At 34.1% G+C, this 9,721-nt stretch overlaps 1 long non-coding RNA gene across 1 annotated transcript; it reads left to right on the top strand.

The window, feature by feature from the left end:
* Positions 1 to 2,453: 2,453 nt before the first annotated feature.
* On the top strand, positions 2,454 to 9,194 carry LOC120305061. The gene is made up of 5 exons (XR_005555902.1): positions 2,454 to 2,584; positions 3,729 to 3,764; positions 4,430 to 4,470; positions 4,779 to 4,837; positions 8,882 to 9,194. It is a non-coding gene; the product is annotated as an uncharacterized LOC120305061 (long non-coding RNA).
* The last annotated feature ends 527 nt before the right edge of the window (positions 9,195 to 9,721 follow it).

The raw sequence follows: 9,721 nt of genomic DNA on the forward strand, positions 1-9,721 counted from the left end.
TCTCACTGTTGCTTCTTGACCCACATATAGGTTTCTCAAGAGACAAATGAGATGGTCTGGTACTCCCTTCTCTCTAAGAACTTGCCACAGTTTGTTGTGATCCACACAATCAAAGGCTTTAGCATAGTCAATGAAGCAGAAGTAGATGTTTTTCTGAAACTCCCTAGCTTTCTCCATGATTCAGAGTATGTTGGCAATTTGATCTTGAGTTCCTCTGCTTTTTCGAAATCCTGCCTGTACTTCTGGAAGTTCTTGATCCATATACTGCTAGAGGCTAGCTTGTAGGATTTTAAGCATAACTTTACTAGCATGTGAAATGAGTGCAATGGTGCGATAGTTTGAACATTCTTTGGCATTGCCTTTCTTTGGAATTGGAATGTGAACTGACCTTTTCCAATCCTTTTTTTAAAAAGTTTTTTATTTATAATACAGTTAAAAACAATGATGGACATAACGTGACATTCCAGAATAAATATTCCTAACAATTTGTTCCTCTTGATACATATAATTAATACATAATTCTTGAACTCTATATAAACATATTCTTCTATACAATACAGTTATATATACAGTTACATATAATTCTATCTTAATGCTAATTTAAAACTCGAGCAGTTCTCCTTGATTCACACCAGTAATAAAATTTGTCCCAGATCTTGAAATAGTCTGATTCTGTCTTATCCTTCCTTTCCATTGTGAGCCTATCCATTGCAGCACACGATAAAATTTTACATATAAACTACCATGGCAGTTAGGTGAAAAATGGATCAAGATCTCTGTAGCCTATGAAAAAAAGCATCAAATTGAAACTCCCCCATTTGCTGTTCTTGTGAAATTTGTCAATGACCAGGCACAGCTGTACAACGATCCTCGATACCTCTCCATCAGAGAATCACACTTCCCACCGACCAGGCAGAGCAATCAAATTTCTGGTGCAACCAAGGATCCCATCCAAAATGCATGGGGTAATACCCCTATTTCAGTGTACAAAACAGAGATCATGACTCGGCCAAAGAAGACTTTAGATGAACAACTACCGAGGAGTATTCATTCCAATCCTCACCCACCAAGAAAAGGCCTGACTTGTCCAATTCATAATTCTTCACACTCTCTAAACAATTGCAGAGAATTTGGGAAAAAATTCGTGGATGATCGAAAGGCCCTACCTAAAGAGTATAGGATATGCTTCAAGTGCTGTGACTCCATGGATCACATGGCCAAAGATTGTGCAATCAGGGTAAAATGCCACCTGTGTAACAGTGACAAGTACTCAGCAGCCTTGCATTTAGAATCTAAGAAACCCGCTGAGGAGACACGACAAATGACTTCGACCCCTCCTACGATGATGGAGACTCACAGTGACTCCAAAGAACACCCAGATATGTACTACACAGATATATGTGGTGACTCACCACACCCTCCTTCATGCTCACCTGTCTGTCTTGCAAATGTCTACCCTGACGGGCAACCTGAAAGGGCTGTAAAAATGTACATCATACTAGATACACACAGCAAGGTCACAATAGCTAAGCCTGCCTTTTTCGACTTCTTCGACCTCCCGAGTGAACTAAAGCATTTCGCCATAAATACGTGCACAGTACCAATGCACACGGCAGGGAGGAAATCACAGGTCTTCGTATAGGATCGATGGATGGAAGTTCACATTTCCTGTGGAATGAGCTATATTGCTGAAATATGCTTCTGGATGTATCTTTACATAACTGTGAGTTATTGTTTAGAATTCCTGGAAATAAAATAATACTTTTTTGCTTATTTCACTGAGTTTTCTGCTTGTCTCAACGGGATTAAAGCATGAATGATTGTATGTTCACTACTCCATAAACATGCATTTGTTAAACAAATCACAGTTTAGCTCATTGTGGAAAAAAACCAAGTTGATCAAAGGGCCTGAAGGAAGTGAAGCAATGAAAGATTTCTGCCTATTCCTAATACAGAGTGCAAACATTATCTTGAAGTTCAGAAATAGTTATACTCCTTTTCCTCTAGCTCTGCTCCTTTCTTTAAGACACAAAAATAAGCCATGGCAGTTACCATTGTTTGAACTCACCAGCATTTTCAGATGCCTGTCACACAGTTTATGTAAAACAAAATGAGCTAAATTTCAAACCTTCAGTTGTAGCAGCAGCACCAAATCAATTATGTAACTGTTAACAATATCTGGAAAGCCAGATATTAATGAATGGCCACATTTTATTATAACCTGTTCATTAATATAGTAGCCAAAACCAAATTAGGTCATCTGTACATTATGTTGGCTATATCACTTCATACTCAATAGATAATATTTGCTAGACACCTTCTGGGTAATTAACTTCCAATAGACATTTTGAGCAAAAACTAAGCACTTACTGAAGTTAAAAATGAGGAAGATATTTGTTCTAGAACTTAGCCTTACTTGAGAATTCCAATCAGTTTAATACTCACAGAATTTGAAAAGTACCATCAAACCTAATTGCCTCTTATGCTTCCAAGGTTATAATGTATTTTAGGAAGATATTAAATACAGTAAGGTGCATCTACTGAGTAAAAAAAAAAGATCTTCAAAGCCTCCAGAACTTCAGAGGTAAATATATTTTTCACATGTGTATTTTCACATTAAATATATGACCCTCCTCCATTGTTATATATAAATAAGAATTTCCAATGTCTTTAGGTTCAACTTTAATATGGCAGTTCAGAAAAAGCTCAGTTTATCTCAGAATAATTCAGAGGCTCCTGATTTGACTTCAATGTTGATTTCTATTTTGAAATGTTAATCTCCATTATTTGTATTGATTATGGCCAGAGATCAACAAATGACCATGATTGCGGGAATAATAGGCTCCCACATGATATTGAACTTGCCAAATTTCAGACAAAATGTTGTATTATCTCTGTGTTTATTCTAGGTGACATTAAAAGCAGATTGTTTTTTAAATTCCAGTCATGTTTTTATTTTTTTGGCAAAACTGGATGGAATTTTCAGGCTTTTTGTTTATATGGAGACCTTGAGAAGAAATGCATAAAGCTTTTTTATTGACATGCAGTCCATTTTCTCCAGATCTCTGAATCGTTATTGAGTTTTGGGGAGGGTTTAAATTTGAATTAATTTTTCTTAGAGGAGCCTGCTTCAGTTCAGGCATTTCTGGAACATACTCAATCAGTCAGTTTCAGGAATTTGAGATTTCTTTAAATCTACTATACATCTCAATTAAGACTTTGTTCTTGAGTTTACTTGTTAGCATGATATTTATTGTAATAATATATATTACACTCATTCAAATAGAGGGTATTATTAAATTAATCATAGTACAATCAATTCTCCCACATCATTTGTTTATATGATACTAATTTGCTCATATGTGACTGATAAATAGGGGAACAATATCTGAATAGTATAAAACATGCTTGCTTATGCATGAGTTTCCAGAGTTTTATTTATGTGTTAATGAGAAGTACAGGAGAATATGGTAAGCAGTACATAGTTAACTGTAACATCTTTCTGCTTTGTTTACTATCTATTTTACTTAAATGCTACATATATACTACTTTGGTAGTGTCTATTGCACTTCTTTTTATTTCTTGTTTGTTTTATTACTGCTTAAATATGTTTTTTCACCCCCCCCCCCAAAAGTGAAAGAAGTGCCAAAAACGTGTCCTAGTGATAAAGATTTCATGCAAAAAAAGAATTTTTTTATTGATTAGTAATACCGTTGTTTCAACCTCAGATCCTACTTTTCTAGCTGTCATCATTTATTTTCAAGGTAAGATTTTACATTTGCATTTTTAAATTATGAATTTAACCAGTTTTTCTACTGTCTATGTACCTTATTAAGACTGTTTGCTGTTTACTCAGTATCATTTTGATTACAAATATGTTTCCATTCTTGAGCGACCACTCCTAAACTTATGGAAACATTTTTTTCCTATATGTTCTGTTATTCATTTTGCAGTTTTGCATAGCACAGTTTTGAGAAACACAACTATTTTTCTATGTGAGCACTGATGGCCTTACTGATATACAGTAAGAGATACTGTTTGAATTAAAAGCAATTTGGAATGGAAGAAAAGCACGGTATATTTTCTGCACATACTAGACATTTGCATGTTTGCACAGTAGAGATTCAGGTAAAAAGGCTCAGCTGGAGAATCAACACTAACAAGGATGTAAAAACTTTTAATCAAGTGGCAACAAAAGACTGCCATCCTGATCTAATTCATGCTCTTCTTGCCTTTTATTAGAAGTAGGAAACTACAACATGTTATAAGAGTTCTTTCAACACTTAGGAATTTTTTTTCTTGTTTTCTAAATTCTTGTTAGTAAATTTGAAACCTCCCTTTTTTCTTCTTTCTGTACTTGTATCATATTTCTGCTCTTTGTTTTATTACTCTTTTTGTAAATTTACATTATTTTTGTTTTTGAATGTAGCATAATATTTGTATCCAGTGTACCAGGAGGAAGAATCTCAGGTACCCTCTGCATTTCAAAAATTTTAATTTCCTAACAACTCAAGGTGTATTTTAACTTATTTTTAAAAAACAGTATTTACAAAGTCTAAAGATAACTTTAGACATTTTCCTTAGTCTAGTGCACTTGTTTCTAGTAAAACAGTCATTGCATTTCATGTATGATATGGTTATGAGTTTTTCACATCACTCAAAGCTGCTATTGTATTTCAGTTTTAGAAAAATCTTTCAGCACCAGTGAAACTATACACTGATTATTAAAATTATAGAAACATTCTTGACAGGTATTTTCCTTTGTGTTTCCTAAACAGGCTATTTTCTTAAATCATGATTTACAAGAGGAAGCAATGGAAATGGGCATAGGAAATCAGTATGGTTATTAATAATTTGTTATTTATTTTCCTCAATTATATATGTTACTTGTATCCAGGGTCTGTTATTATTGTTATTAACATAATCAGCAGTGTACATTAGATACTCCAAAAGCTATGGCCAAAACATTTAGATATAAATGACATTTAGATGTATGCTATAGGTCACCCAATAAAGCAGAGGAAGCAGATTAACTTTTTGCTAATGAGTCAGCTAACATATGCAAGAAGCACACTATAATAGTAATGAGGGACTTTAACTATCTTAACATCAACCAGGAGAAAAACTCTGAATCTAGTGAACGATCAAACAGGTTCCTGACAAACCTAGTAGACAACTCTGAGTCCCAAAAGGTGGAGAAGGAAACTAGAGGGTCAATTATAATGAACTTACCAGTAATTTTTACCAACAGAGATGAAATATTAGAAGGAATTGAAATAGCGGAAACTTCAGAGAAGAGTGTCCTTGTCACATTGGAACTCAAGATAAAGCAATAGAACAAAGTCAAACTACCGGTAGTATCTTAGACCTTAACAGAGCTGATTTCAACAAACGTAGGGTTTGAGAAGGATTCCATGGATGAAAATCTTACAGAGAAAAACAACTCAAGTAGCTTGGAAAATTGCTTAGGTTGGATCCTGCTCCCCCTTCCCTGCCAATGTTGGATCCTGAGCATGAGGTGCATGGAAAGGGGAAGGCCTCATCTTCCACTACCGCCTGTTGGCTAGTTTTTTCCTCCTGTCCTTGCACACATCCCAAAACAATCATCAGCAAAGCAACTGCCACATTTTCCACTTCCCTAGTTCCCAAGGCTGCTCACCTCACGGTGCACGGTTTGGCTGCTGGGATGCAAATGTCCCAAGTAGCCAATTGGCCAGGAACAAGTATCCCTCTGCAAATCAACAGGGACAAGGAGGCAGGGGAAGAGCACCAGCAGACCAATTGCAGGAGAGGAGTGCTGGCAGAGGGCCAGCCAAGTATGAATGCCTGCGGTGGGTCAGCTGTGATGGGAGGCCCAGGGTGAATTGAGCATGATAGGCAGTCATGTTCAATTGTCCTAGATTCCTTTGTAAAACCTAAGCCTCATCTGATGTCAGAACTGGGAACTTCCAGATCATCTCTCAGCTCTTAATGATTGTGTGATGATCACCACTTGCATTAGCAATTTAACATTCACTTATAAACTGTTGTAAAGGTATAAGAAGTGCTTCCAAGTGACTAAGTAGTAAGGTGACCAACTTTTTTACAATGAAAAGGAGGACACAAATAAATTGAAGAAAAAATATCATAAATAAAAGAAACATTTTATTCATTGCAACAATAATACAGAATACATTATAATATGATAAATGCATAATAAAAACATTTGTAACAATAACATTTTATATTGTAAATTATGTTTACATGCCTATTAATTATTATTTAAATGAGTACTTTTCCATTGAATGAATATTTTTTTCAATATATCATTTTTTAACAATATATTAGAAATATCTGAACAAGAAATATCCTTCATATTGAATTTTAAGGCAAGTGCTGCAGCTAGAGTATCAACATTCAATCTCGATTTCTCACTTTTCCAAAAATCATTAGCAATTGAAAAAATGCTTTCAATTGCTGCATTAGTTCCAGGGCAGCACAACGTAAATTGAACAAGTTAAATAAATTTTCGCATGGAATATGTTCATTTTTGAAATGGCTGAATATTTCCACCCATCTTTTTATCAATTTCAACGTGTTTATTTTCCCATTGTATTAATTTTTCAGAATTTAAAAATACATTCAGTCTTCTAATTTCTTCAAAGAGACAATTGTCATCTATTTTAATGTCTGGCATTTCTTTAAATAAAAACTCAACACAAGATTCAATATATGTCCAATATACTTGCGATGAAGTCCAAAAACATCATTGAAAACTGTTATTTCCTGTGATGTTTGTTTCAGACCATTCTTCGGTATATTGAAAACACATTTGATAAAAATTCTGCACTTCTTTGATAAACTTTTCCATTATGCCCGGATTTGAATCTTCTAAGTCTGACAATTTTCTTTTCATAACTAAAGGAAGAAATTTTTCTTCAAATTGAGTTTTATATTGAAGGATAAAGTCATTCAAAATAAGACTAACTTCTGTAATTGAAACGTCTTCACCTTCAATCTTTTGAATCATTTTGTGAAAAATAGATGCTTGATTATGTACAAAATACATTAATATCTCAGATATTTCATTATTGAAAAACGATTCCAGGATTTTAGGACATTTGTCTAAACTTAAAAAATATGAACGGAGAGGCTCAAATAATTGTAGAACATGCTCTATAGCAAGTATTACCATCTAACTTTTGAATATCCTGAAAGTTTTTTGTATTGAACATTCGCTTCTTCACAAAATTGTTTTAAAGTAGCCACACGAACGGTAAAACAACTAAAATACAAATAAATTATAGTTATTATTACTTCTATATCAATTGACATGGCACATGATGCCGTGTTGATTGCATTTGACAAAATATATGCATTACAACCTATTCCTAGTATTTTCTTTTGGAGTAAATCTTGTAATTTTACATACATATTATTTACCCCTTTGCGTCTTCACCCACCAAAATTTGTGTTTGTATTATCAGCTATTAGTGCAACAATTTTGGATTTCAAATTGCTTTCATTTATTACTCTGTATAGATGGTTTGACAAAATTTCAGCAGTTTTGCCCTCAATGGATTCTAAATTTAAAATTTTTACTTGAATGTCCTTGGTAACATTAAAATATCTTACTATATTGGATACAATTTAGTTTCATTATGATTGGATGCATCAGATAAAACTGTTACAAATGCTGCAATTTCCAAGTCTTCTGTAAGTATTTTGTCACAGTAATTTTTAAATACAGATTTAATAATAGCCTTGCATTTTGTCTTGGCGCGTGAAAATTTAGCATCGCGAAACTTTTTCAATAATTTAGTTGTACAATCCATACTACGAAAACTTTGATTGTGAATTATGGTATGGTATGGAATGCAAATGTTCCATCCATTTCAACTAACTGTTTTTCATCTTCAGAATATTTCAAAGTTTTAAAAAAACTTGTTACTTTACAACTGGAAGCAGATGCATCTGATGATTGCTTATGTTTCTTGGTGGTCAAGTGTTTTGTAATAGCTGCTCTGCCCCCAGCTGCAATACAAAATTCTCCGCTGCAAATATTGCAGAAAACAATGTTATCCTTCTTTGATGTGATGAATGGAAATTCCTTATTCAATTTATCGTTGAAATGGCATTTCCTCTTTTTTTATTTTTACATCCCTAAATGGAAGTTAGTCTCCTCCAGGTATCTTCGGGACTAACTAGGAGATGGTGTAGTTGGGTAGCAGGGAGGGGTGCAAAGTTCCTACCAATTCACCTTCTCTGCAGACAACAAACTACAAAGTTTGCTGACCAGGTGTTTTGGCCACTGAGCAGCAATTCCTATTGGCTTTCAAAAGCCAATAGGGGGGAGTAGCACAGCTCATGCAAAAGTTGAAAAAAAAACATCAAAAAAGGTGTCGGAACGCCGTTCTGAGAGTTCTATGAAAAAAAAAAGCCCTGCAGATTAGTCTTCAAATATCAAAAAGGAGGACATTTAGGAGGACACTTTTCGAGGGAGGACAGATCTTACAAAAGGAGGACTGTCCTCCCTAAAGGAGGATGGTTGGTCACCTTACAAGTAGGCAATATTTTTTATAGACTGGTCATGAGTTTATTATGCTTTCAGCCTATGTGGAGATTGAATGGTGGTAGCAGAAATGTCACACATTTTGAAATGTGACAGGTAAATCTGTAAAACAAGTAAGCACAAATGGAGGTACTTTTTTGCTCTAAAGCAACACACTACATTAAGCTATTAAGAATATTCTCAATTTTTACCTGAGATAATATTTTCAACATGAAATTAGATGTATGGCATGTCTGAAAGTGATCCAAATATAATCTCATAGATTTAAAATTATTATCTGCAGGGCAGATTTGCTCATTGAATGTTATTACTTTTACTTATTTCATTCAGATTGCTTTCTTGGCACTTGATGCTTAACAGTACCAGACTGAAGAGCTAGGGTGATTCAAGTCTTGGCACCATTCCACCGTTCCTGTTCTTCAGCCATTCTTTAGCTACTCCCCCTCCCAATCAATTACTGCATTAATTCATGGTACAAAACTCTGAAAACATGAGAGAAAAAAGAAGAAAGAAGCAGCTACTTTTAAATTTAAGTTTTTCCAGATGAAGTTTAATAAAAAATAAATCAAATTTAGAAATTTATCAAATGAGTATAAAGATTTCAACTGTACAATATATCCATGCACATAAAAGAGCAGGAATATACAACAATGGACATTGTGTTGTTTCTGGTATATTGTAAATGCAATATCTAATGCAAATATTCAAACTAAGCACTGTTTTCCCAATCGAAGATACAGAGCTTTCATTCACAAAATATGACCACAATATTTTTAGAAGTGAACAGATTTTAGAGGAAAGAAAAATAGTTGACTCCTTTTAGATCACCAGTCTTGTTCCTTAATTTAAATGAGTGACTTTGAGCTTAAAAATATGTTATTAATCTTTAGTTTCCATTTTTGGGTATTGTAACTGATAGAAGACTAAGAAGTTCCAGGAACCAGCCATGATACAGATATTCTGCTCATTGCAAAACAAAATAATTCCCTCCTCCTGTAATTTTTACATTATAGATTTAGAATAATAGGCAAAAGTAGAACTACAGGGCTATGAAATAGACTGGAAAGTAAACAAGATTCAGGAACAAACTAATGGTGAAACACTTCCATACCGACACCATGAATTCATTCATGATTCATGAGTTAAAGGAAATTTGAAGGAGACTTAATT

The sequence above is a fragment of the Crotalus tigris genome, unplaced genomic scaffold (genome assembly GCF_016545835.1).
Source record: "Crotalus tigris isolate CLP2741 ecotype Arizona unplaced genomic scaffold, ASM1654583v1 scf7180000017666.379230911805:20528666, whole genome shotgun sequence".
NCBI lineage: Eukaryota > Metazoa > Chordata > Lepidosauria > Squamata > Viperidae > Crotalus > Crotalus tigris.